The sequence below is a fragment of the Canis lupus genome, chromosome 21, assembly GCF_003254725.2.
Source record: "Canis lupus dingo isolate Sandy chromosome 21, ASM325472v2, whole genome shotgun sequence".
Classification (NCBI taxonomy): domain Eukaryota; kingdom Metazoa; phylum Chordata; class Mammalia; order Carnivora; family Canidae; genus Canis; species Canis lupus.
The window spans coordinates 18,212,680-18,240,533 of NC_064263.1; the positions used below are offsets into that span (position 1 = coordinate 18,212,680).

The 27,854-nt window shown below is 36.6% G+C and overlaps 1 protein-coding gene and 1 pseudogene across 1 annotated transcript in view; both read left to right on the forward strand.

The window, feature by feature from the left end:
- Positions 1–27,854, forward strand: part of TENM4 (teneurin transmembrane protein 4) — a 2,722,049-nt gene that overhangs the window by 484,771 nt on the left and 2,209,424 nt on the right. The window lies entirely within an intron of this gene.
- On the forward strand, positions 1,625–1,881 carry LOC112641936 (cytochrome c oxidase subunit NDUFA4-like; annotated as a pseudogene).

Genomic DNA, 27,854 nt, shown 5'->3' on the forward strand with positions numbered 1-27,854 from the left:
AAACAAAAACAAAAAACAGGGATACCTGGGTGGCTAAGTTAGCTAAACATCCAACTCTTGGGGCACCTGGGTAACTCAGTTAGTTAAACTTCTGCCTTCAGCTCATGGCATGATCCCGGGGTCCTGGGCTAGAGCCCCACATCCAGTTCCTGGCTGGATAGGGAGCCTGCTTCTTCCTTTCTCTCTGCCACTCCCCCTGTTCCTGCTCTCTCTCTCTCTCAAATAAATAAATAAAATCTTAAAAAAAAAAAAAAAAGCCCTATCCAACTCTTGATCTCAGCTCAGGTCTTGATCTCAGGGTCATGAGTTCAAGCCCATGTTGAGTTCCATTCTGGGCATGGAGCCTAATTAAAATAACTAACTAACTAAATAGATAAAGAGAATTTAAAAATTAAATAGAAATTTGATTCTTTAAGAGGATCAACAAAACTGACATTTAGTCAGACTGCCCCAGAATAAAAGAGAGAAGCCCCCAATTCCTAAAATCAGGAATAAAACAGGCTACATCTTGTCATACCACAGAGAAATAAATATTTCTCTCTTTACAAGGGGACACTATTAGCAACTGTGTGGCAACAAATTAGATAGCTTGGATAAAATGGGAAATTTCTAGAAAGACACAAGCTGCTAAAATTGTATTAGGAGAAAATAGGAAATCCAAATAGATTTATACATGTAAAGATACTAAATTCTTTTCTTTCAAGATTTTATTTATTTATTCATGAGAGACACACACACACACAGAGAGAGAGAGAGAGAGAGGAAGAGAGAGAGAGAGGCAGAGACACAGGCAGGGGAGAAGCAGGCTCCATGCAGGGACCCCATTGTGGGACTTGATCCCAGGACTCAGGGATCACGCCCTGGGCCTAAGGCAGGTGCCAAACTGCTGCGCCACCCAGGGATCCCAAGACACTGAATTCTTAAGCAAAAACTTTCCTAAAAAAAATCTCAGGCTCAGATAGCTTCACTGGTAAAATTTACAAAACATTTAAAGAAGAATTAATATCAGCTTTTCAAAAAGCATATTGTATACTGATAACAATATTCATTCTTAACTATAAAACTTTCCATCTCTTCTAAGAAATAGAAGCAGAAGGAATGTCTCTCATGCCAGTGGCTATGAATCCAAAGTTACCCTAAAACCAAAGGCATCACAGGAATAGAGAAATACAAACTAATACCCCTTATGGATATAGATGCAAAAAATCAATAGAATATTAGCAAAGTGAATCCAGCAGTGTATAAGAAAAATTATATACCATAACCAAGTAAGATATATTCCAGGATGCAAGGTTGGCTTAACATCTGAAATTAGTTCATCATATCAATAGAATAATACATCATATCAATAGAATAAAGAATAAAAATCATATGACTATAAAAATAAACAGTAAAAACATTTAACAGAACTCAATATTGTTTTATAATAAAAACACATGATAAACTAGGAGTAGAAGGGAAGTTTATGAATTTGATAACAAATATCTACAAAAACCCCACAATTAACATTTTATGTAATGTTAAAAGGCTAAATGCTCCTGCTGACATGAGGACTTAAAAAAGGGGGAAAAAAGAGATTTGAATTTTTTTTTCTTTTTCTTGACGTGAGGCTTTTGTAGCAGCCATGTAATGCCAAATCATTGGTCAGGCCAAGAAGCATCCAAACTTGATCTCCGTCTTCATATTTATTAGGGCAGGAGGTCTGGAGGAGTGCTTGTCTTGTGCCTGACTGGGTTCAATCCAGATGTCAATTGGAATAGGAAGAATAACCCAGAACCCTGGAACAAACTAGCTCCTGATGATCAATACAAGTTCTACTCAGTGAATCTAGATTAAAGTAGACTGAAGAAAGAAGGTCTGGACCTTCAGACCTCTAAATGAAATGTTTCACTATAAGCTGCTTAGAATGAATGAAGGTCTTCCAGAAGTCATCCACACAATTTTCCACTTACCAGGAAATAGTTCCCCTCTAAATGCATGAAATCATGTTGGTGCATTGTGTTGGGTTTTACATTGATTAATAAATATCTGAATTTTTTTTTTAAAAAAGGAAAAAAATCAACTCTCCTTATTTGTGTTTGCCATTTTAATTAAAGCTTTAGCCAGGACAATAAAGAAAAGTAAACAAAATGAATCCAGATTTCAAAGGAAGAATTAAAGCTATCTCTGTTACTTGTATTTGTATTTTTAGACAGGTTTGGGGGGGTGGGGAGAGGAAGAGGGAGAGAGAGAATCTTAAGTAAGCTTCAAGCCCAGCTCAGAGCCCCACACGGGGCTTGATCTCACAACCCTGAGATCATGACCTGAATCAAATTCCAGAGTTATACGCTTAACAAACTGAGCCACCCAGGTGCTCCAAAGCTATCTCTGTTTAAAGGTGATGTGATTTTGAACAGAAAAAAAAATCCTAAGTAATCAAGTACAAAATGATTAAAGCTATTAAAAATTTTAACAAAGTTACAGGATATATGATACAGCATACAAAAATCGATTGTATTTCTATACATTGGCAATGGATATTCTTAAAGCAAAACTAAGAAAATGACTCCATTTATAATAATATCCAAAAATTACAAATAAGTTTAACAAAATAAGTCCAAGACTTATATACTAAAAAGTGTAAAATGTTTTTAAAAGACACTAAAGAAGGTTGATATATATAGAAAAATATTCCACGTTCATGGATCAGGGGATTTATTATTGTTGAAGAAGCAATATTTCTCAGATTGAATTATAGATGAACACAATCCCTATTTGAATCCCACTTGACTTTTTTGCAGAAATTGGCAAGATAATCCTAAAATTTATGTGGGAGTGCAAGTTATTCATAATGGCCAAAACAATCCTGACAAAGGGGAATGAAGTTGGAGGGCTCACCTTTCTTTCTTATTTTTTTTAAGATTTTATTTATTTATTTTAGAGATAGAGGAAGAGGGAGAGCAGGAAAGGAACAGAGGGAGAGGGACAAGCAGACTCTCCTGCTGAGTGCAGAGCCCATGCACAACCCTGAGATCATGACCTGAGCTGAAATCAAGAGTTGGACGCTTCACCATTAGCCATCCAGGTGCCCCAGAGTGTTCCCATTTCTGATTTCAACTTATTAAAGAGTTAGGGTAATAATGATGGTATGATACTGGTATAAAAATAGATACACAGATAGATATAATTGAGTACAAAAGTATATCCATATATCTATGACCAGTTGTTTTTCAGTAAGAGTACCCAGATCATTTAGTAGGGAGAGAATTGTCTCTTCTGCAAATGGTACAGAGACACCTCGATTGTCATATGCAAAAGAATGAAATTGGACCTATACCTCACAATCTTTACAAAAGTAACATTTTTTTCACACAATTATCTACATAAAGTAGATTAGTTGTTGCTTAAGGTTGTGGAGGAATGGTGGGAAAGGGGAGTGACTATAGATGAGCATGGGTTTATTTAAGGGGGACAAAAGTATTCTAACATTAGATTTTGGTGATTATACAACACAGTGAATATACTTTAGAAGCACTGAATAGTGCTTGTTAAATAGGTGACTTGTATGTGGATTATATCTCAATAAACTTGGGAGCAAAAACAAAACACACATACACGAAATATCACTAGAGACCTTCACCCTGTGGAAAGTGAACATTGTTGCTAATTACCTTGGTAGTCTCTCTCCCTGCTCCCTCCCAAAGCTCTCTTGTTCTTTGAGGTGAAATTACTATTTGACATTATATAATCCTCCTGAAACATTAATATTTTAAAATCTTAGTCAAATAATTTGCACTCTTTTTTCTTCTGTTGATGTTCCCAAGGGAGATGTAAGACTCTGTAGGTGAACAAATAATCATTTCATTATGCAGAAGAAAATGAAATTGCTGCTATTGGCAATAGAATTAAAAACAGCCAATCTTGGTTGACTTTTTCCCAAAGGTGAGTTTGGGGGAGTTATTTTTTTCAGATGAGTTAGTAAGTGATTTTAAGTGTCAGTGCAATTGTACACCTGCCAGGAACCATGATTCTCTTTCTTCTAATTGATCTCTAGGGAAACCTAAACACTATTAGACAGTTCTGTCTGTACCATAAACTGTTAAAGAAAACACCAAAGGAAAAACAAGCAAACAACTCCAAAAGGCAAATGAAGCAGTGTAATCTCAGAATTTGCTATCTGGGACAATGCAGCTATCAGGTTTTGTTATGGAAAAGTTAGCTATCACCCTGAGTTTTCAGTCTTTAACTTGTCATAATTGTTTTTTATTAAAAGCATTATTTTCCTTCAATTGGCATATAGTTGAAGTGAAAAACAAATATTTGCCTGAAAACCAACATAACCTTTATAGCATCCATCCTTATGTATACTGATTGAAATTAATATATTTTTAAGGATTTTATTTATTTGTTCATGAGAGACACAGAGAGAAAGGCAAAGACACAGGTAGAGGGAGAAGCAGGCTCCCTGGAGGGAACCTGATGTGGGACTTGATCCCAGGACCCCAGGATCACACCCTGAGCTGAAGGCAGACGCTCAACCACTGAGCCACCCAGGCATTCCTGAAATTGACACTTTAATGTATAGAGAAACACGTTTATAAGCAACAGTGGAAAAAAGTATAACCATAAAATGGAGATATTGCTGTGTACAATACCAATCCAATGCTTCCCTCTGTTCCCTGAAATTTATCTGCCCTCCAGTGTTGTAGAATACATGATTGAACTTTGCCCAGCATCCAGTAGTGGTGAAATGTTGAAAACATTCTCAGCTACTCTAAGAAATGTCCTACTGCTCCGCCTTTAAAAATGCTGTTCCCTTTACCTAAAATAACCTTTCTCCTTTTTTCTGCCTGATGAAACAAACTTCTGCTCATTCTTCAAAACCCTGAGCAAACATCCCTGTGAAGTTCTCCATAATCCCTCTGAAACACTTACAAACCCCACTGGCAATCACAATATATTCATCTCTATGCTGGCATTTCTCACACTAGGTTATATGCAGCTGTTACGTTTCACCTGTTTGTCACAGTGCTTAGCCTATGGCACTTTAAACAAAGGAATCTATATTTTTCATAACATCAGTTTAATCTTTTTCATATTCTTTCTATTCTTATAACCTATTCATTCACACTCTTGTTATTTTCTTCCTCAGAATACTTTATTTCTGTTGAAGCATTTGCTCACTATAGGAGCTGATTTAATCTGTAATCTCTGGCTAAATTTTAAGTTTCATGAAGACAAGGAATGTGTTTTCTATCATTATGATATTTCTATAAAGATCATAAGAAGAAAAAAAGCTTTCCATTGGTGTAGGATTTTATAGTTTAAATAGTGTAGTTATGTTTACTTGTTTTTAAATGTTTATAATAATCCTGTGAAGTAGTGGTGTTATTTCCATTTTGCTTAGGAAGAAGCAGGAAGAACTTAGTCATTTGTACAGAGTCACATTGTGGTCAAGCGGTTAAGTGGTTGCAGTATTGGTAACTTTCAATTAGATTTCTGAATTTAGACAAGGACCTACTTTTGTGAACAAATAATTTTTTATTCAGTAAGATACTTATTGAAAGACCAGTCATCCATGACTAAATTCCTTCACATCTTTATATAAATTTATTTAAAACACAGCATATTTTATTGTTATTTTTTAATGACAATTGTAACATATTATTTGAACCAGCAAATCACTGATACAAGTTAATTTCAAAATTCCAAAAGTTTACAATCTAATTTTTAAACTTTTTTTTTTATTCTAGAGGTTAGATGCTGTGCTTATTTTTAGAGAGAAAGAAGCAAATCACAGGGCAATCTCACAAAACGATTAATCTTTAATATCTTTTAGTTATAACATGATATATGGTGACTGTAGAAAATCGGGAAAATAAGGATGCCTGGGTGGCTCAGTTGCTTAAACATCTACCTTCTGTTCAGGTTGTGATCCCAGTGCCCTATGATCAAGCCCAAAATTGGGCTTCCTGCTCAGCAGAGAGTCGGCTTCTCTCTCTGTCCCTCCTACTCTCTCTCCCCTGCCCTGCTCATGCTCTCTTTCTCCTCAAATAAATTGTAAAAAAATCCTTAAAAAAGAGAACTGAGAAAACATAAAAATATATAATTACATGAAATGGAAATTAATACTATAAATACTTCAGTATATTTTCTTTCAGATTTCTTATTTGTATGCATATCATATTGTTAATGTAGGCTGTGTAATGTTTTCAGTAGCCTAGGGGCCTAGAAAAGATGATCATTCAGAGGTATATTTTTGAAGTTATTAATTACTACTAAAATTATAACTACAAACATAGCTCTTCAATAAGTATTAAATTCATTTTGCCAGTATTTGACATATGTACAATCTGAAATATTTTAAAAATTCAATTGTAGGGTATCTCTGATAATATTTGGTCCCGATTACAAAGTTTCTCAAGCTCCTTCAATCATTTTATACTACAACTGTAAATTTATGTGCTTGATTTCCATTTTTAAGTACTTGTCTACTTTAATGACAATGATTTTTAAAAACTCACTTTAAAAACTTTAAAAACTCAAAATACTTAAGTCGAGTAAGTTAAATTCACAAACAGGAGGAATTACATGTTCCAAGTTTGTGTACAAATTTAGAAAGATTTCCACCAAAAATCATAACTAAGTTACTCAATAATATATGGTGATTTGACTTCAGAAAGCTTAATATTTTCCAGTAGGTCAGATTATCTTAAAAATAACAAATCTTCAAAATGCAAAATATTCAACCTTTCTTATTTAAGATCCAAATATTTAATTAATTCTTTAATATTTAATTATTTTTTTATTTTTTGGAAATTAACATTTACTAATAAAGTAATTGCATTATCCTTATTAAGGGGCAGTCTTCTCAGTAGGTAGAGTTTGCATGATAGGCAAAGAGTTTGGCTGGAGCTCTGACTGAATTCATGCTGGAGCCTTTGCTGGGATACATTGACTCCTATATGTAGTTTGTGTCAAGGGCTTCATGATAAAGAAGGGTTTGTCTTATAGTCCTCAAAATGTACATAGTTCAAGACCCTAATCTACACAGAAAGTTTACAGCCTAGTCTAGAAACTTCAGACTGCCAAATATCTTGTTTTGTTTTTGTATTTCTTTGGCTAAGATATTAAACTATCTTCCTCCCATCTCTAAAGAATTAAAAATGGACAGAATTGTCTTGAGTCTTCTTGCTTACTAAAAGATCTCATTGTCTTCCTAGATGCTAAAATGATACCCATTTTGATTTTGCAGGTATCTGGGCTATATTTGAATCTTTGGTCACAGCTTCAAGGTTATACTACTAAAATGCTTGTGTATATTTACATGGTCGAAAACATCCTGTTGATTTCACTTACCATTGTGCTAAGTATTTCTCATATAATTAAAATTATTCATCAGTTGTTTTGAATATCTACATTAATTTGTACCTATTACTCAATTACATTCAGATTTTCTTGATTTAAAAAATTATATATAATTCTTGATGAAATAAAATTGCTGAGTCCAATGATATGACCATCTTTAAAGATTTTTATACCTCTTGACAAATTACTTCACAAAATCCTTGGCCCCTGGAATTACTGCTCTTTATTTTTTTTTTCAGGTCTTTTTTAGTAGTCACATATTTTTCCATCACAATTGAATTCATAATGCTTATCTTGTTTGATATGTTGATTCTACATTAAACATTTAATCTTGAGAACTTTTTAATGTTACTAATTCTCTTGAACAACATGATTTGTAATGGCTGTGTAATATTCTATTATAGGTTACATCATCAATTAATTAGCTCTTCTTTTATTATAATTGCATTTGGGGACCCCTACATGGCTCAGGTGGTTAAGCGTCTGTCTTTGACTCAGGTCATGATCCTTGGGTCCTGTTTCTCCCTCTCCCTCTGCAGCTCCCCCTGTGTGCTCTCTCTTTCTCTCACTTTGTCAGATAAATAAAATCTTTTTTTAAAAATTGCATTTATTTCTATAATACGTGATGCCTTCATATACACTATTATAAATGTGTGATTTCTAACATTTATTTTTTAAAATCTATTTTAATAAAAGATATGAACCCAGTGACAAGGCAAATTCTACTTCTAGATAGTATTCTAGAACCTACCCTACATAGTAGTCTTGAGACTATATATGAATACTAGAATTATTATTCAGTTTCTGTTGGTACAACCTAATGCAATGCCTGACATATAGTGAAGAGTTAACTTTTTGTTATGTAGGTGAATAAATGAATTATTTGCTATAATTGGCATAGCATATTTAACAGTATAATTAAACTGGTTTATCATTTAATGTATGAGACATTTTTTTAATGAATGTAAGATGGGGTGTTCTGTTTTATTTTAACACCAGTTTAATTCAAAAAGGCAATAAGACTTCAGGTATATTTTTCAAGAATGAATGGTCATTGAGGGCTAATAGCTAGCAACTTCCTCTTGTGTATGCAATTCCCTTCCTCAGATCATTAATCCTGCAGAGATTCTTTACGCCTTCATCATTATCGCATGATAAAAGAAGCAGGTGTTACAGTAGGAAGCATAAAAAATGAAAGATCACCTGACTTCAATATCTGGGATCCAAAGCTCCACAAGACTCCATATTAACCAACTCTTGAGAGCTACATCTAAACTCAATGATGAGCAAAGGGGAATAGTTGACTGATTCATTGAAACAACACTGTTTTGATAACCCTTTGATATTGGTTTGACTTATGCTCCTGTCACCATAAAGCCCCCTATTGTGTGAATTAATTGAAACCTCACAAAATGGTGTCACTTGAATAGCATTACTCCTGCCTGAGTTCAAGCAACTCTAATTCCCAATGTCAAGATCACATTTTGCTTCACAGTTATATGGGTCACAACACAAAAAGGATTAGTTTCAGGTTGATTACCCTCTGCTGCTGTAACATGAAATGCACTTCATAGCAAGTAGGCTCTTTGCATGTTTGCTAATCTGCCACATTGGCAATTGTTTTGAAGGTCATCTGAAGCATTCTAATGAGCATTCTAAAGGAATATCTGCTTATGAAATATTAGCTAATGATGCAAATTTTGCTAAAGCCATATCTTTTGAGATTATGTATAGCGTGTGTGTCTATGTGTGTCTGTGTGTATAACTCAGTCATTTCCCTTGCAGATTACTTAACACAATGTTCAGCTATTAGTACATTCACAATGAATTTGTGTGGGGGGAGATATAAACACGTAAGAAACAAAATTGTAGAGTGATATCCTAGTGTAATTAACAAGACATCATATAACAAATTTCTTGAAACTATCCAAGAATCCCTGTAACAAGAGTTTATAGGTATTCCTGAATATCTGAGGGAGTGGGTGCCACTTCTAGAACCTAATTTAGAAAGCAGAATTGTTAAAAACATGTTAAAATAATGGTGTAAAAACTTACCAAGTTTGGATAGTTCAAAGAACTTACAAGACTCTACCAAGAATATGCACACAAAGCTCTCCTTTAAAGGCAAAGGGTATGCATAGTAAGAGAGGACAGTGCAGGTGAGCATTATTGTTAGAGACACATCCAAGTTTCAGCTTCCCAGGATCCTGATTCACACATGGAAACCCTTTGTCTCCAGACTGAACCACAAGAACTGTGCTATGAATATTGACTTCAGGAAAATTCAAGGAAGAATTTCCAATGGGGTCTTATTTTTCCCCTCTGGTCACATAGCCAAGCCAGACTGTCTAATCTGTTCTGCTAAGTGAAGCCATCAGTAACCAAATTGACCCTGCTGGTCCCCAGGGGAGTTTCAGACTTTAACATGCACATGATCAATCTCACTGACCTTCATTTAGCCAATAGTCAAAACCAGACATCCAGACATCTCCAAAGATAATCATTTGGTTTTTCCCACCCCAGCTGTAAGATAAGTGTTCTCTGTAGATAGTATCAGTAATGATAATAATAAGTAGCTATATTAATTTCCTATTGCTGCTGTAACAAATTGCAATAATAATATAGTTTCTTAAAGCAATACACGTGTTATCTTATAACTCCAAAGATCAGATGTCCAAAGCTGTTCCTAAACAGTATATGTAAAAGCCCCAGCGGAGTATTTGTTCTATATTACAAAATAAACCAATGAGAACTTTTCATATCATTTAAGGATCATCAAATACATAATACTCAACTATTTAAAACAATATTGTATCATGTTATAATAAAAGTGGAAATAGTATTTACCAATAGATAAGTTCTTTTTAAAAGACTTTTTTAGGATGTGGAGATCCACTTAATGTGGATCTGTTTAGTCCTCTTCTCTGTTTTAATTATTTGAAAAGTCAACCATTCATATAAACTCACATATGGCACACTTGTATCGCACAACACACACACACACACACACACAAACACAAACACAAAAGATATACACACGATGTATCTTTCCTCTTTGTTGATCCATTTCTATGCAACATCAACACAGGTTCCTTAACATTGAATAATTCAATAAGACAGAGTTTTGGGATCTAGAAAACATTCACACACCATATTGACTTAAGGAATTGTTTTGATATTCACTTACCCTTTCTTAAGGATACTCAGTGGTAAGTCATTCCAAGTAACTCCCCCCAAAATATAGGAGATACTCGGTTTCTCACCGAACAGGATTTTTTTCAAAGGTGAAAAGCAGTGAACCAATGTTTTAGAAAAACTATGAAAATTTCCATAATTGTATAAAAAGGAAGGGAATATTTTCTTTTCTGGAGGTCCACACTGTTAATTTCCTCTTGTTCTAATGCTTTTATGGTCCTTGAGACCTTGTAATTAACAATGCATATACAAGCAATTCATTAGCTTTTTATGAATATGCCAATTTGTGCTTTTAATAAAACTATAGTATTTATGCAACAATCTACTACTATGTTGTGTCAATCACCAGATTCTTTACATTTTTTTAAACTCAAAAGAAATCTTGTTTATCATTTGCTTCAAAAATTTTAAAGGGCTCAGCAGGCAATTTGCATATGTCACTGGTTTAACTGAGCAAGGATTAGCAAATTAAATCTTAATTAGCTAATTTTTGCATAATTTTAGGGAAATTATATGCTTTGTGCAGATGGCAGGTGGGAGGTAAGGCATTTAACTTGTATTGAATTGAAGTTTTCCTTGACTTTATGAATTTTAATAGAAAAATAACATTTAACAGTTAAAATGTGTGTCAAACTGAATAGATCCTATCTGGAACCACTAAAATAAGAAATTATTTTATGAAAGAGAACCAATGATAGACATTAAAGTATTTCTAATAATAAGTACATAAGAATTCAAAACTGAAAGAGATTTTTTTCACAAAGGTTTCATACTTCATACTATGTTCTAGATTATAATATAATGATAAATTAATGGAATGTGAATGTTAATTCACAGTTCACACATATATTTACAATGAAGTCACAGTTGGTATTAAGTATGGGAGACTTGGTAGCACTGAGCAACAGCAATTATAATTGTACTAATTCACATGCCAGGAGAGGTGGCACGCAGCAGCATTCAGATCCTTTGGCCTAATGTCCTCAGGCTGTTTCTCACCTTTGGTCTACTTCCTCTTCCTGGACTGTCTTCCTTCCACTACTCTTCACCTTGTTATCAAATCATCCTTCAAAACTTTGGTTACACATCTATATAGGGGAGGTCTCTATTCATCTGCTCTATCTACTAATGATTTACTTCTTCTCTTTATTCCCATATTTCCATGTGCATTAACTTTTATCATTGCACTAATTACACTGTACTATAATTGCTAATTCTCTTCTACACTCTCCTTACTGTCCCTGTAAAAGCAAGGACAATATTTTATCCCTCTTTCTATCCTTTCAATAGAAGTTTGTTGATTAAATTAAGAGAGAAACCATTACTATCAAATCTTTCTCCCTCAGGCCAACTCCTTGACTTATGCACTGAATCTTCTCATACTTCAGTTTCCTCTCTCTTCTGTATCGTTAGTATCTCTGTCTTTATTTGATTATTTATATCACACAAACATGTGTTATCCTGTTTCCCATCTTAAAAAAATTCTCCTCAAATGCAAATTTGCTCTCCTATGATCTCAATTCTCTGCTCCACTTTACAGATAAATTCCTCAAAAGAACTGACTCCTCTTTTTCCCTATTGTCTTCCCTGGGTTCCTCTTGAACCCATTCCAGTGAGGCTTTCATACTCATGACTCTACAGAATTATCTTTGATGAACATTATTAATGACCTCTTTGATGCTAAATATGATGGACAGTTTTTGGTCCTTGTCTTACTTTGCTTTTAGAAGGGTTTCATATAAATAACCAACTCTTCTTCATTATATTCCTTCTTCACTTGGCTCTAAGTTACCATTTTCTATTGCCCCATATCCTGCCTAATTTGCAACTCCTTACAGAGTATTTTGTGGGTTTCTCTTCATTGATTCTATACCTGAATGTTAGAAAAACCATAGGATGCATCCTGGACATGCCATCTTTTCCATTCCTGGAATGCCTCCAGGAATGACCCACAAGAAGTCTCATTAGCATCATGTTCATTTTTGTAATGGGTTTAATATTATTATATGGTAATGATTTCCCATTTGTCTGTCCAGCCCAACTTCTCCCTGTATTTCAGAATCCTGTGTCTAATGGATACTCAAATATCTCTATGTGAACATTTGCTATGGATCTCCAACTGAAATTTTCCAAAGCTCATCCCTTCATTCCCAACATCAACCTCCTCTTCCCACAGTATTCTTCACTCAGAAAATGTCATCTTTCCTGACCACATCTTCATTATAGTTTTTACAATTTGTTTATAATTTTATTCTTATAGGTAATTCTGTAAAGGGCAGTATACATTCCATTTCTGTAATAGATATTTGTACTGTATATGTTACTCAGACAGTTTATTTATGTTTGCTAAACATTTCTCGCTCCTGTCGTGTTTTTAGGTTTGCACTTATTTCCACCATGTGCTTGCCTCTAACTGTGCATAAATACTTTTGTCTTTTTTGTCCCCTGGATAGAAGAAAACAAACCTTATTGCTTCTGGTATGGAGTATGAATTTAATTTAAATTATATGAGGTAATAGTCCCAATATGTTGGTTTTAAAAATGCGTGTCAACATTTGGCATTTGGATATTCTATGTAAATGCAAGCTTTTAGCAGAATTCCAATTGAACAAATTATAGTTTTTGACTATAATTTATGGGAACTATGTAAATATCTACAAGTTTATAGCCAGCATTTCCTAAATTACTCATGAATTACTAATTGACTTTTTCAGCTACAGGATATGCAAATATATTTTTACAGAGAAGTAATACTAAAACCTCCAAAGGCCATTTGGTTAAAAATAAATAAATAGTGACACTGCATACTTTACCAACAGAAGAGGACACTTTTTTTTTTTAAGATTTATCTATTTATTTATGATAGAGAGAGGGAGAGAGAAAGAGAGAGAGAGAGAGAGGCAGAGACACAGGAGGAGGGAGAAGCAGGCTCCATGCCGGAGCCTGACGTGGGACTCAATCCCGGGACTCCAGGATTACGCCCTGGGCCAAAGGCAGGCGCCAAACCGCTGAGCCACCCAGGGATCCCCGACACTTTTTTTTGTTTTACCTCCTACTTTGTTACAAATCAATCTTAGTTTGATGAAAACTGGAAATTCCAAGGAAATATTCTTGAATGCAAAATTTAGACATGGGTGGAGTACATGTTGCCTTTATGGTAAGCAGCTCAGCAGGAAGAACTTGAGTTTGGAATTAAGGAGATCTGGATTTGCTTCTGCTTCTTCCCCTAACCAATCCTAGGGCCTTGGCATAGTTGCTTAAATTCTCTCAGCCTCAGATTCCTCATCTGTAAAAGCAATATAAGAATACCAGTGTTGACAAATTTTAATGAAATCAAGTTAAAATATTGATTCAAAGTCTGATGCATATGCTTTGTTTCTATGATGATGATGATGATGATGTAACTTAGTCTCAGTAAGAAGATCAAATGGACATGCATATATCTCTTTTCCTCACGCCATAGCATGAAATTTCATCACTTAGAGGTGTCTTTAGATTTCACATTATCACAAAAATTACGTGTGACAATGCTAATTTCTCTGGAGGTGGAAAGACATAAAATTAAAAACCATAACACTTTGGCACATAAGTTTCCTGTTAAATAGCATAGGATATGGAAAAATATAGGATTTTAAAGCAAAGGGTCTTCATCTAGAGAGATAGACTTCACTTAATAGCTTGGTAATTTTAAGATTATCCAAGTCACAAGTCTTTAAATCTTACTTAAAAAACTATTACATGGGAATAATGAGAAAGTGTACTACATAGTTTTCTTCATTCCAACAAATATATATTGAGTTCCTTATATGAAATCCATGACTCCTTCTCTGATGGAAATTATGGTCAGAAAGGGAGATAGTCATAAAAAGGAATAATTTCATCATAACATGATACTCACATTGATAGAACAAATGGTAACATATAGATGAAATGAGGAAATGGAGAAGTAACTATGTTGAGATTCAGTTGTATATTCTCAGAGGAGTAACTGATGCTTGATCAAGAATTTGAAAAAATACATAAAATAAATGGAGATATATACCATGTTTTTAAATATAATAACAGGAATAGAACAATTCTCCCAATGCTTATTTATAAATTTAATATAAAATGCTTCCTGAATAACTTAATCTATCAACTGACTATCTATCTACATATTGTTTGCTTTCCCATGACTAGACTGATTCTAAAGTTTTTTTTTTTAAGATTTTATTTATTTCTTCATGAGAGAGAAAGAGAGAGAGAGAGAGAGGCACAGACACAGGCAGAGGGAGAAGCAGGCTCCATGCAGGGAGCCTGACATGGGACTCTATCCTCGGTCTCCAGGATCACATCCTGGCTGAAGGTGGTGCTAAACCGCTTCGCCACTCAAGCTGCCCTAATTCTAAATTTGTTATGAAAAAAATAACCAATCAAGAATATTGAGGAAAAAAAAAGAAAAAAAAACTATAAAGGAGAATTAATCTTATGAGATATTAAAATATATCATATAAAATCTCAATTATTAAATAATATCATATTGTACATATGTATATGAATTTAATACATAATGAAGTTACTAATTATAGGATTTTTCTAACCTATGAATGGTGACATAATCACTGTATGAAATTTTTTGCTAACTACAGAATAAGAAACCTCTCTTTGAACTTATATGAAAAATGTATCAGGATTTATTATTAAACCAAGAATGAAGGAGAAAAAAAGAGTGAGAATGAGGAGGGGATTGAAGAAGAAAGAGAAGGAATGAGGAAAGCACACAGCAAAACTACTGGGTATGTTGTTTCTTTATATAAGAAAGGGGAAAAATAATATATATATATATATATATACACATTTGTGTTTGTATCTATATTAAAGTTTTTTTTTCTAGTGATACAGAAGAAAATAATAAAAATAGTTATCTGTGAAAGCAGATGGAATCAGGTCAACAGAGACAGGGATGGGAGCATATATCAATTATTCTCTCATGTTTTTCCCTCTTTATTTTTGTAACATTTAAAATTTTCAGAATAGTTGGAAAAAAAGTAAAGTGAACATCAGCATACCCATCATTTAAATTCACCAGTTGCTTTGTGACACATTTGCTTTACTCTCATTCATGGAAGAGCTTGCAACTATGACCATCCCATGTAGTGGGAGAAATTGTTCTTGAGGGGTCTTCCTCATTCACCCATTTGTTCCTTACTTCATTCTTTCAGCAAATATTTCTGGAACACCTAGAAAGAGTGCGAAACTGTCCTAAGCATTGGGATACATTAATGAGCAAAACCAATAAAAACCTCTGCACTTGACGTATTTTCCCTTTATACATATTTTAAGATAACTAGGCCTAGAATCACAGGAGATTCCATTTTCCCCCATACATTTTGATACCTGAATTCCTCCCCTGAGCCATACATCTCAAAAGAAAAAAAAAAAATGTGAAAGGGAAACTTGCCTACTTTCTTTTTTCTTACTTATAACTATTTCCAAAAGATCCTTTAAATGCTACAAATAAATTCTCCAGCAAAAATTCAATAGCCTTCTGAAAACCACTATGTAAACAGAGACATTTTCTTTAAGGAAGAAATAGAAGATCCCTTTGTGGAAAATTGCCATGTGGATAAATTCAATTGTTGTTTCCTGCCCTTCAAACCTGTATAAGTCATTGGATCACTTAGATGTATGCAAATGAGGAATATTCTAATAGGAGGCTTTATGGAAGGCATCACTCAGGTGAGACTCAAGTGGTAATTCTTAATAGGAATTTCCAAATAGCTTGCAAGGAGACCTGCTAGCCCAGGGAGTAAAGGTATATTGCATCAGCCTGTTTTAGTCAGCTCAGGCTGCCATAAAAAAATATAATAGGCTGAGTGGCTTAAACAACAAGAATTCATTTCTTGTAGTTCTAGAAGCTAGGGAGTCCAAGATCAAGGTGGAAGCATTGTAGGTTTCATTGTGAGTCTTCTTCTCTTGGCCTGAAGATAGTTGCCATCTCACTAAGTGCTCCTGTGACCTTTTGGTGTACTCCCTGGGAGTTGGCAATATACTAATTCTTAGGCTTCTTTTCAGAAATTCTGGTTCAGTTGGTCTGGCAGTAGAGAAGCAATGGGATGGGGCTTGCAGAGTCACTGGAAAGGGAGGATTTGACAGTAAGAGACTGTATCATCATTAGGATACAGAAAGATATATATGGGATATAGGAAGATAGAGACTTGAAAAAGTTTAGTGGTCAGATATGAGGAAGGAAGCACAAAACTTAATAAAATTCTGAGGACATGATAACCCTTATTTTATTCTACTTCCTTCCAGGTGTCTCAGGATTGTTTGACATGGCCTTGACCACTGTCTACTCTCTGGATTAATAGTCAGAAACTTTATGCTTTATTATCCAGTATGAGTCTTCCTCCATTTCTCCCTCTATTCATTTTTCCGTAACTTATTTTTGCTTTCCTTTCCTCTGGTACTATCACAGAAATGTGGATATCATTTTTACCTGTACTATTTGATCACAAGTTTCCAATTATCATAAAAAGAGGCCTTCACAATTATCAGCAGGAAACAGTGGGCATTCAGGACTTCTTTATAACAATATCTTGTATCACTATGGGTGTGGAGAGGCATCTGTGACATGATGCTCTGTATTCCCCTGAATTAGAAAGAAAGCTCTGGCAGACATCATAGTTGCTAGAGTAGAGCAGAGTTCCCTATTCTTTTGAAATTCTAGTAATAATAATACTGGCTTCTGCTTGTAGCTGGACATCTTTCTTGTCTACTGTTAGAGGTAGCTACACCAAGCATCTTCAAATTGATTTTTCCAATTTAATATTTTGATTGAATTATAAAAAGTGCATCCATCTAACATCACTGTTTGTTTGATCTTGTAAATATTGAGTGAAATCCCCCTTAATTTAATCATGACATGCAGTTAGAAGTTTTCTGTACATATTCTACTAGTGTTGTGTGGGAACTGAGTAGGTTGGTGAATGAATTAGTGAGTGCCATTAGTCTGGGGATAGTGACCAAACTACTAAGGAATGAATGCATTTCATGAATTATTATTATCCTACAATATTGTCTTTTAGATTCTTACTTTCCAATAGGTACTTAGTGCATATTTAATATAGTTGCACAGTTCATGATCTTTCTGGATTCTGACTTTCTTTACTTTGTATCATACATATTTTTATGAAGTGACGCAAAGCAATACTTTTAATGCACTCATTATATTCCACAAAGAAGTCATACTATAATTTATTTAACTCTTGCCTTATTCTTGAGCATTTAGGTAACATGACCATGACAAACACCATGATAAGTAAGTCTGTGATAAGCATATATGTATATTCAGAAATATTTCTTCATATTTTAATTTCATGGGCTTCTTGCATTAAGTGGTTTAAGAATTCTGTGGCTTATAATGAATAATGATACATTATTTCTCCCAAATAATGTTCAGTGTACTTAACCACCAACATTATATGGAAGTTTTAGTGTTTTCCTCTCCTGGCTGACATTTTAATCAAAAATTATATTTGTTTATTTAAATACTTTAATTGAATAGATTAAACATCTGATTTCTTAAGCAATGGATGCTGTGCATAATATAACATTTTCATTATTACCTGAGTCATTATTTGGAATTTCAATATTATAGCCAGCTATAAAATAGCAATGCTTTCCAAAGTAGATATGGATGGGATCACCAATGTTGCACATTTCATATTTTGTCAGTTTTGCATAGTTATTCTGTTTTCTTCCAACTATGTGCTCTCACTTTTACACTGCTGTCAGCTTTGTTTTCACCTTCTATCTTCCAACGTACCGCAGAGTGAAACCAGATCACTAAACTCCTTAAAATACCCAACATGTGCAATGTATACCAACTGTATGCTAAGCACTGGTAGTTTTTTCTCTATTTTTCTCAATTTAGTCATTAATTGAGGAAAGTATTATGATACCTATTTTTATTTATTTTATTTTTTTAATTTATTTTTTTATTGGTGTTTAATTTACTAACATACAGAATAACCCCCAGTGCCCGTCACCCATTCACTCCCACCCCCCCGCCCTCTTCCCCTTCCACCACCCCTAGTTCGTTTCCCAGAGTTAGCAGTCTTTACTTTCTGTCCCCCTTACTGATATTTCGCACACATTTCTTCTCCCTTCTCTTCTATTCCCTTTCACTATTATTTATATTCCCCAAATGAATGAGAACATATAATGTTTGTCCTTCTCAGATTGACTTACTTCACTCAGCGTAATACCCTCCAGTTCCATCCACGTTGAAGCAAATGGTGGGTATTTGTCGTTTCTAATGGCTGAGTAATATTCCATTGTATACATAAACCACATCTTCTTTATCCACTCATCTTCCGATGGACACCGAGGCTCCTTCCACAGTTTGGCTATTGTGGCCATTGCTGCTAGAAACATCGGGGTGCAGGTGTCCCGGCGTTTCATTGCATTTGTATCTTTGGGGTAAATCCCCAACTGGGTCGTAGGGCAGGTCTATTTTTAACTCTTTGAGGAACCTCCACACAGTTTTCCAGAGTGGCTGCACCAGTTCACATTCCCACCAACAGTGCAAGAGGGTTCCCTTTTCTCCGCATCCTCTCCAACATTTGTTGTTTCCTGCCTTGTTAATTTGCCCCATTCTCACTGGTGTGAGGTGGTATCTCATTGTGGTTTTGATTTGTATTTCCCTGATGGCCAGTGATGCAGAGCATTTTCTCATATGCATGTTGGCCATGTCTATGTCTTCCTCTGTGAGATTTCTGTTCATGTCTTTTGCCCATTTCATGATTGGATTGTTTGTTTCTTTGGTGTTGAGTTTAATAAGTTCTTTATAGATCTTGGAAACTAGCCCTTTATCTGATATGTCATTTGCAAATATCTTCTCCCATTCTGTAGGTTGTCTTTTAGTTTTGTTGACTGTATCCTTTGCTGTGCGAAAGCTTCTTATCTTGATGAAGTCCCAATAGTTCATTTTTGCTTTTGTTTTTTTTGCCTTCGTGGATGTATCTTGCAAGAAGTTACTGTGGCTGAGTTCAAAAAGGGTGTAGCCTGTGTTCTCCTCTAGGATTTTGATGGAATCTCGTCTCACATTTAGATGTTTCATCCATTTTGAGTTTATCTTTGTGTATGGTGAAAGAGAGTGGTCTAGTTTCATTCTTCTGCGTGAGGATGTCCAATTTTCCCAGCACCATTTATTGAAGAGACTGTCTTTCTTCCAATGGATAGTCTTTCCTCCTTTATCGAATATTAGTTGACCATAAAGTTGAGGGTCCACTTCTGAGTTCTCTATTCTGTTCCATTGATCTATGTGTCTGTTTTTGTGCCAGTACCACACTGACTTGATGACCACAGCTTTGTAGTACAACCTGAAATCTGGCATTGTGATGCCCCCTGCACTGGTTTTCTTTTTTAAAATTCCCCTGGCTATTCGGGGTCTTTTCTGATTCCACACAAATCTTAAAATAATTTGTTCTAACTCTCTGAAGAAAGCCCATGGTATTTTGATAGGGATTGCATTAAACGTGTAAATTGCCCTGGGTAACATTGACATTTTCACAATATTAATTCTGCCAATCCATGACCATGGAATATTTTTCCATCTCTTTGTGTCTTCCTCAATTTCTTTCAGAAGTGTTCTATAGTTTTGAGGGTATAGATCCTTTACATCTTTGGTTAGGTTTATTCCTAGGTATCGTATGCTTTTGGGTGCAATTGTAAACGGGATTGACTCCTTAATTTCTCTTTCTTCAGTTTCATTGTTAGTGTATAGGAATGCCACTGATTTCTGGGCATTGATTTTGTATCCTGCCACGCTACCGAATTGCTGTATGAGTTCTAGCAATCCTGGGGTGGAGACTTTTGGGTTTTCTATGTAGAGTATCATGTCATCGGCGAAGAGGGACAGTTTGACTTCTTCTTTGCCAATTTGAATGCCTTTGATGTCTTTTTGTTGTCTGATTGCTGAGCTAGGACTTCCAGTACTATGTTGAACAGCAGTGGTGAGAGTGGACATCCCTGTCCTGTTCCTGATCTTAGGGGAAAGGCTCCCAGTGCTTCCCCATTGAGAGTGATATTTGCTGTGGGCTTTTCGTAGATGGCTTTTAAGATGTTGAGGAATGTTCCCTCTATCCCTACACTCTGAAGAGTTTTGATCAGAAATGGATGCTGTATTTTGTCAAATGCTTTCTCTGCATCTAATGAGAGGATCCTATGGTTCTTGGTTTTTCTCTTGCTGATATGATGCATCACATTGATTGTTTTACGGGTGTTGAACCAGCCTTGTGTCCCAGGGATAAATCCTACTTGGTCATGGTGAATAATTTTCTTAATGTATTGTTGGATCCTATTGGCCAGTATCTTGTTGAGAATTTTTGCATCCATGTTCATCAGGGATATTGGTCTGTAATTCTCCTTTTTGGTGGGGTCTTTGTATGGTTTTGGAATTAAGGTGATGCTGGCCTCATAGAACGAATTTGGAAGTACTCCATCTCTTTCTATCTTTCCAAACAGCTTTAGGAGAATAGGTATGGTTTCTTCTTTAAACGTTTGATAGAATTCCCCTGGGAAGCCATCTGGTCCTGGACTCTTGTGTCTTGGGAGGTTTTTGATGACTGCTTCAATTTCCTCCCTGGTTATTGGCCTGTTAAGGTTTTCTATTTCTTCCTGTTCCAGTTTTGGTAGTTTGTGGCTTTCCAGGAATGCGTCCATTTCTTCTAGATTGCCTCATTTATTGGGGTATAGCTGTTCATAATATGTTTTTAAAATTGTTTGTATTTCCTTGGTGTTGGTAGTGATCTCTCCTTTCTCATTCATGATTTTATTAATTTGAGTCTTCTCTCTCTTCTTGTTAATAAGGCTGGCTAATGGTTTACTATCTTATTAATTCTTTCAAAGAACCAACTTCTGGTCTTGTTGATCTGTTCCACAGTTCTTCTGGTCTCGATTTCGTTGAGTTCTGCTCGAATCTTTATTAACTCCCTTCTTCTCTTGGGTGTAGGATCTATTTGCTGTTTTTTCTCTAGCTCCTTTATGTGTAAGGTTAGCTTTTGTATTTGAGTTCTTTCCAGTTTTTGAATGGATGAATGTATTGCGACGTATTTCCCCCTTAGGACTGCTTTTGCTGCATCCCAAAGATTTTGAACAGTTGTATCTTCATTCTCATTAGTTTCCATGAATCTTTTTAATTCTTCCTTAATTCCTGGTTGACCCTTTCATCTTTTAGCAGGATGGTCCTTAACCTCCACGTGTTTGAGGTCCTTCCAAACTTCTTGTTGTGATTTACTTCTAATTTCAAGGTATTATGTTCTGAGAATATGCAGGGGACGATCCCAATCTTGGTATCGGTTCAGACCCGATCTGTGACCCAATATGAGGTCTATTCTGGAGAAAGTTCCATGTGCACTTGAGAAGAATGTATATTCATTTGAGTTTGGATGTAAAGTTCTGTAGATATCTGTGAAATCCATCTGGTCCAGTGTATCATTTAAAGCTCTCGTTTCTTTGGAGATGTTGTGCTTAGAAGACCTATCGAGTATAGAAAGAGCTAGATTGAAGTCACCAAGTATAAGTGTATTATTATCTAAGTATTTCTTCACTTTGGTTATTAATTGATTTATATATTTGGCAGCTCCCACATTCGGGGCATATATATTGAGGATTGTTAAGTCCTCTTGTTGGATAGATCCTTTAAGTATGATATAGTGTCCCTCTTCATCTCTCACTACAGTCTTTGGGGTAAATTTTAGTTTATCTGATATAAGGATGGCTACCCCTGCTTTCTTTTGAGGACCATTCGAATGGTAAATGGTTCTCTGACCTTTTATTTTCAGGCTGTAGGTGTCCTTCTGTCTAAAATGAGTCTCTTGTAGACAGCAAATAGATGGGTCCTGCTTTTTTATCCAGTCTGAAACCCTGCGCCTTTTGATGGGGTCATTAAGCACATTCACATTCAGAGTTACTATTGAGAGATATGAGTTTAGTGTCATCAGATATCTATTCAGTCCTTGTTTTTGTGGAATGTTCCACTGAACTTCTTTTTAAAGGGGAATTTTAAGAGTCCCCCTTAAAATTTCTTGCAGAGCTGGTTTGGAGGTCACATATTCTTTTAGTTGCTGCCTGTCTTGGAAGCTCTTTATCTCTCCTTCCATTTTGAATGAGAGTCTTGCTGGATAAAGTATTCTTGGTTGCATGTTCTTCTCATTGAGGACCCTGAATATATCCTGCCAGCCCTTTCTGGCCTGCCAGGTCTCTGTGGAGAGGTCTGCTGTTCCCCTAATACTCCTCCCCATAAAAGTCAGGGATTTCTTGTCTCTTGCTGCTTTAAGGATCTTCTCTTTATCTTTGGAATTTGCAAGCTTCACTATTAAATGTCGAGGTGTTGAACGGTTTTTATTGATTTGAGGGGGGGATCTCTCTATTTCCTGGATCTGAATGCCTGTTTCCCTTCCCAGATTAGGAAAGTTTTCAGCTAGAATTTGTTCAAATACATATTCTGGCCCTCTGTCCCTTTCGGCGCCCTCGGGAACCCCAATTAAATGTAGGTTTTTCTTCCTCAGGCTGTCTTTTATTTCCCTTAATCTATCTTCATGGTCTTTTAATTGTTTGTCTCTTTTTTCCTCAGTTTCCCTCTTTGCCATCAACTTGTCTTCTATGTCACTCACTCGTTCTTCCACCTCGTTAACCCTCGTCGTTAGGACTTCTAGTTTAGATTGCATCTCATTCAATTGATTTTTAATTTCTGCCTGATTGGCTCTAAATTCTGCAGTCATGAAGTCTCTTGAGTCCTTTATGCTTTTTTCTAGAGCCACCAGTAGCTGTATAATAGTGCTTCTGAATTGGCTTTCTGACATTGAATTGTAATCCAGATTTTGTAACTCTGTGGGAGAGAGGACTGTTTCTGATTCTTTCTTTTGAGGTGAGGTTTTCTTTCTAGTCATTTTGCTCAGTGCAGACTGGCCAAAAGCAAGTTGTATTGGGAAAAGGAGAAAAAGAGAGGAGAGAAAGAAGGAAAGAAAAGAGAAAGAGGGATCCCTGGGTGGCGCAGCAGTTTGGCGCCTGCCTTTGGCCCAGGGCACGATCCTGGAGACCCGGGATCGAATCCCACGTCGGGCTCCCGGTGCATGGAGCCTGCTTCTCCCTCTGCCTGTGTCTCTGCCTCTCTCTCTCTCTCTGTGTGACTATCATAAATAAATAAAAATTAAAAAAAAAAAAAGAAAAGAGAAAAAAAAAAAGGAAGAAAAAAAAGAGAAAGAAAAAGAAAGGAAAAAAAGGGGTGGGGGAAGGAAACAAATCAAAAAACAAAACAAAACAACAACAAAAAAAAAGAAAGAAAGAAAGAAAGAAAAAAAGAACCACGGGGGAGTATCTCCTGATTCTGTGTACTTTAAGTCCCGTGGCTTCCCCTGGAAATTGTCCGTCTGCTGGTGTTCTGGGGGAGGGGCCTGTTGTGCTGATTTCCAGGTGTTAGCACTTGGGGGAGCTGCTCTGCCCCCTGCCTGGTGCAGGGCTCAGGGGGTTGTTTACCCCGTGAGGCCCCAGGAGGAACAACCGCAGTGGCGGGGCCAGCTCTGGAGCCCTGGAGTCAGCCCCCGCAGTAGCTCCGGATCTCTCCGTCTGCAGGGCCTGGAGGCTCCGGGGCGGGGCCGCTGATGTGCTCAGCTGGGGCAGGAGCGTCCTTGCTGTCCTGGGCCCTCCCGGCCTCTGCCTGTCCCGGGGGAGGCCGGATCCTGGGCTGTGTCCCGGCGCCCTGTGCTCCGGGGCCTGCGCTGGTGGATTCGCGCTCCCGCCCCGCAGCCCCCTCTGCGGAGCCGCCCCCGAGCCCCCCCGAGCTGCTCCGGGTCCCCCCGTGCGCGCTGCAGCCCTTAGGGAGCTCGGCGCTCTCCCGGGGCGCAGGTGTCTGTTAGTGTCCCCGGGAGCCCGAGGGCATCCCCGCCCTCCTGGGTCCTGCTCCACCTCCCCGCGAGCCCCTTTCCACCGGGAAGGTCGGTGCAGCTCCTGCTCCTCCGGGACGGGGCTCTCCTGTCCTGGGGACACTCGCCCCGGCCTCAGCCCGGCTCCTCGCGGGGCCCCTCCCCCTTGGAGGCCTTTTGTTCCTTTATTTCTTTTCCACCGTCTTCCTACCTTGATAGAAGCGCAAACTCTTCTCACTGTAGCATTCCAGCTGGTCTCTCTTTAAATCTCAGGCCGAATTCATAGATTTTCAGGATAATTTGAAGGTTTTCTAGGTAATTTGGTGGAGACAGGTGACTTGGAGACCCTACTCTTCCGCCATCCTGCCCCTCCTCCTCGATACCTATTTTTAAAATTGGTTTCAATGAGCGGTGTCTGAATGGCTTAGTCGGTTGAGTATGTGACACTTTGGCTCAGGTCATGATGTCCTAGTCATGAGATCAAGCTCCGCATGGGCACTGGGCTCAGAAGGGAATCTGCTTGAAGATTCTCTCCCTCTGCCTCTCCTCTTGCTCATGCTGTTTGTCTCTCTCTTTCTCTCAAATAAACAAATAAATCTGTTTAAAGAAAGGTTTCAGTGAGACTATATAGTATCATTTGTGGGAAAGGTGAAGTATAGCATGTGAAACTTAATAAGTGGATTGTGTGATTTTTTTTATATCCCTACATATTTCATTTTTTCACCCTTACTTTTTTATTGTTATCTCCATCACCCTTCCATCTTTCCTTTCTTTCTCTTTCTTCATCCATTTCCTACTCTTTACCTTGATTTTGGCTATTGCCTCCTTCTTAGACTACCACAAATTGCTGTGCTTTCTGGAGGTTCACTATATGGATATAAAGCAATATCATATCTGCTTGTTACGAATGACACTATGAGTGATCCAGGTCCCGCAACTCTGACCTCTGACTCCCAGGGAATGTCCCATCATTCTTTGAAAAATTATATCTTGGGGCACCTGGGTGGCTTTAGTTAAATATCTGTCTTTGGTTCAGATCATGATTCCAGGGGTCCTGGGATCCAGTGGCATCAGGCCTCCTTCTCAGCAGGGAGCCTGTTTCTCCCTCTCCCTCTGCTGCTCCCCTGCTTGTGCTCTATCAAAAAATAAATAAAATCTTAAAAAAGAGAAGTTCTATCTTAAAACTTTATATTTGTTGTTTCTTCTTCTTTGCTTATTTGATCTGTTATAATGACATTATCATTTTTTTTGCCAAAGCTATATATACTTATTATAGGAAAAGAATGAAATTAGAGATAAGTTAAAAAAGGGAGACACATGTTCTGTAACTTCATTCACATTACTACCTTAAAAATATGTTTTTCCACACATTATTTTTCTTCTTTCTTGGTTGCTCTTATGCTTTCTTTTTATGGAATGATGATCCAGTTAGCTTTCTAATTTGTGTCCTCACACTTAACAAATGATTTTTGGTCATCTTTCTTTGACACTAATATCCCTCATGATGCTAAAATACTCTAGTTTGTTAAAAAAAAAAAAAAAAAAGTAGTACCTGAATAGGCTTTAATTATCTACCTACAGGGTAGCCCCAGTGGCCCAGCGGTTTAGTGCCACCTTCAGCCCGGGGTGTTTTCTTGGAGACCCAGGATCGAGTCCCATGTCAGTCTCCCTGCATGGAGCCTGCTTCTTCCTCGGCCTGTGTCTCTGCTTCTCTCTCTGTGTGGCTGTCATGAATAAATAAATAAAATCTTTAAATAATACTACTAATAATAATTACCTACGTGCATTGGAATTTGTAAAACCAATAATAGTTGTGTGTGTATGTGTGTATGTGTGTGTGTGTGTGTGTGTGTGTGGTTTCCCTTGACCTGCTCACACTAAGCTGGATTGGGAGGAATGCCTGTGCAGTATTCCCTACTATAACCACCTTACGGACATTATACTAGGAAATTCAGACTCTTCTGTTCTCTTTACTCACTTTATATTTCTGGACACTGGTCTTTCCAATTTAAAAAAAAAATGATTTGAGGACTGATTCTTTAGCATGTTAATTTATCAAGTCCCTAAGCTGGGACAAATATTTTAGTTCTACTCAGTACATAGCTTTCTCATTTTAGTTTCAGGTCAGTAGATAAATCCTTCTCTTAATATTTCATAAATGCCAGGAGTTAGTTAACAGTGCTGAGATAGCATTAAACTAATCTCTTTGGTTCTTGACACAGCCTTTATTTTATCCTTTACCCTAGAAGATGTCACATTTACGGATCATATTTATATTTCACCAGGAACACTGCAAATTGTGATTTCTTTAAAAATACAGTGTTCTGCAAAGAAGTCTTAACAGTCACTATGGGGCAATCTTCAGAAAGCCACATCTTTCTAACTCATAAAATTCTTACCTGATAAATAGAGAACAGTAGTAGGAAAGAAGCCAATGAGCTAAGCTATGTATTTTTTTGACAATTAGGGCTACATTTTTTTTTATTGAAGGTTAGCATTCTGATCTCCTTCCTAATTAGGCAGCTCATAGAACAAAGTAACTTTTGGGAATTTTGTTCTTAGCTAAATGTGCCAATTTTAGATGATGCACCAAGTGATATGATTTTTGACATAGCAGATATTTATCATTTGCTCGTTTTCCTTTTTAGCTTAACTTGCTTTATGAGGTATCCTTTAAACCCAGCTATGGCTTTAGGGATCCCCTTTCCTTATTCTCTTCTTTTTTCCCATATTTGTCATGCTTTGTTTTTTGTCCCTTACTCCCTTTTCAAGCATTGTGTTAGGCACTCTCATCTTGGTTGTATCACTTCCATCAGGGCAACCAGGATGACAAAACCAAATTTACATAAATTCATTAACAGTGAATGGGGCTAGCCAAGAGTTTGGTTTTCACATGCTTCTTATGGACACCCTTTTGATTCAGAGGATATGACTACATATTATCATGGAGGCATTTAAGGAAAATGATTCCTAGTTCCTTCTTTGCAGTAGCGTTCTCTTCTGGAAGGATATTTTTTTCTTAGACAACTGGATACATTTGAAAATCTTTATACGTTAGTTTTGTAAAATAGTACATTAGCTTAACTTGCTCCTGTTTAGAAATAATGACCAGAAAACATATTTCATCTTTTAGGATCATTCTAGACTTTAGTAAATCAGTAATCTTCAAATGAGGTGAACTATTAATTCCTTAATTCTAAAATCTAGAAAGAGACAGAATGAATGGAGCTTTTGCTCTCAATTTTTACCTAGGTGACAGATCCTGAACCACATTATAGGGAAGTCAATTTTTACCCCCACTCTATCTTGCTTTCTCTAGAGAGAGAGTGTGTGTGTGTTCCGAGTTATCTAAATTTTTTAGAGATTGTTCTTTTTACCACTGGAAGGCTGGAAGGGCTGCTGAAG